Here is a 2,500-nt window from a genome sequence, read left to right on the forward strand (position 1 = left end):
TATATCATTATTTATTTGGGCATTTAGAGATAGGTTGCAGTTAAGAAATACACCTAGATCTCGAACTTTACTAGATAACGGCACCGAGTCATTATTTATGTTTATTTGAATATAACCTAAGTTTCTCACGCTGTTTCTCTTGCCCACCAGCATGAATTCAGTTTTGTTCTCATTTAATTTTAGTTGTTTATATGTCATCCATTCTCTAACACTCTCAAGAATTCGGTTTAGAGTTTCAGTAGTGTCATCCATATCATTTGTGGAAAAGTAAAATTGTGTGTCATCTGCAAATAGTTTAAACTTCACGCCATGCCTTTGTAGTATTTTTGATAAACCAATAGTATAGATGCAGAATAAGAGTGGGCCAAGTACATTCCCCTGGGGTACCCCTCAGTTTAAGGGGTCATATGATGAATAAGAGTTTCCAATTTGTACACAGTAATTTCTACCAACTAAGTAGTCTTTTAGGTATTCAAAGGTTTGATCTTCAACGCCGATGGACCGTAGATCATTTAGTAGCAGTGCATATACCACTGTAACAAAACCAACACTGAGATCGAGCAGACTTAAGATTCATCCATCATTTCTAGCATATCATTTACAACAGAGTAGATAGCTGTCTCCGTAGAGTACAGTTTTCTGTAAGCAGATTGGTTGTCAGGCAAAGCTTCTATTACTTCTAAGTGGGTGACTAGTTGTTCAATAATTACATATTCAAGCACTTTTGAGATAAAGGATAAATTTGACATAGGTCTATGTGAGCTTAATTCCTGGTAGTCCAGTACATTTTTCAGAACTGGTGTGACTATAGCCATTTTCTCAGATTTAGGAAACTTACATTCATCAATGCTTGCATTTGCTATTCTCATTATTATTTCGGCTAGACTAGAAAAGACTCTCTCTCCAATTACTTCAGATATTGGCATAGGATCGATCTCGCAGTTTGTTTTCTTTGCTCTCTTGATAATTCTGGTGATGTCATCTTGTGTTATGTTGTTAAATCGTATTAATTTTGTCTGTGTACCTGGTGTATCATTAATCTGATGTTGAATATTCGCGAATGACCTGGTTATATTTTCAATTTTGTTTCTAAAGAATACTGGAAAATTATTTGCTAGTTCCTGGTCACTGTATCCATCAGGTAGCTTCTTTTCTATTTACATTTCTCATTATACCTTTCAGAAGTCGATATAACTTATTTATATCTGTTGCTGCTTCGAGGATCTTTCTCTTACAGTATTCTTTTTTTCCTTCATAGTAGGTAGTTATATTGACACGCAGCAATTATGGATTCAACCCAAGTACTTTCAGTTTTTAAACTATTCCACTTTCTTTCTTTAAGTCTTTTTTCCCTCTCTTTTTTTTCCAGTCTCTCCATCAAACCAAGGAGATTGGTCTTTTACGGTTAAAGTATTTTCCATCGGTGGGCACATGGTATCATATTCCCTTTTACACACTTTATTGTAAGTGGTCATAAGTCAGTTAGCACACTTAGCTCCTAACACGTTGGTCACCATGATCACCAGGAATGTTGATAACATCATTTATTTTCTTTGTAACTTCTTCAATAAATATGGATGGAGAATTTTTTTTATTTATGTCTAAAGTTTATTTTCTTTACTAATGCATGTTTCTGTAGAGGCAGACTAAACGTAATGAGTTTGTGTATCGGGGAGAAAGTACATTTCTCTTCGACTTTTATATCAGATACAATATTATTCATGTCATCACTTAGAATTAAGTCTAGCGTATGCCCAAATAAAGTGGTTGTACAGTCGACATTATTCACTAGTCGATATGATTCTAGAAACTCACTAAATGCCAAAGCGTTGGGATTTGATGCGTCATCCATCCAAAAATTGAAGTCTCCACTGATAACTAATTCGTTTTTCTCCATGTTAATCATCTTCAAAAAAGATACTAGTGTTTGTTCTAGGAGGTTTGTAGATTGTTACAAAGGATATTCTTCAATTTTTGGGCGTAAATTATATTTCTATATATCCAAAGCTTGTTACACTAATTCTTTTCAACGTTTTGAGGTTTGAGTAACATTTATGAATAAAGAGTCCGACAGCCCCACCAGACCTACCTTCTCTCGGTATGTGAAAGAAGGCATGTGTGGGGGGCGTCATTTCAGTGATCTTTGCCTTGTCAAAGTTATTTATCCATGTTTCAGATAATGCTAGTCTATCTAAATATTTCTCATTTATTAATTCTCTTATTACCTACAGATTGTATATTTACATAGCCACAGTTTATGACATCCCTAGTAACCATGATCAGTATTTTCCGCTAGTCTTTTCAATTCCAAGTCAAAAGTATTGCAGTCTCTAGAATTTAGTGTTTGGTCACTTGGTCTGTTTAACTTTATGCAGTTTATATACCTTGACACTTGCAAATTACACTCCCTGGTGGAGTGTCTCCCTCAACATTTCCCGCAGACTCTATCTTCATTCTTAGACTTGCAATCTTTTTCAAAATGTCCATACCTCTGACAGTG

The sequence above is a fragment of the Palaemon carinicauda genome, chromosome 24, assembly GCF_036898095.1.
Source record: "Palaemon carinicauda isolate YSFRI2023 chromosome 24, ASM3689809v2, whole genome shotgun sequence".
Classification (NCBI taxonomy): Eukaryota; Metazoa; Arthropoda; class Malacostraca; order Decapoda; family Palaemonidae; genus Palaemon; species Palaemon carinicauda.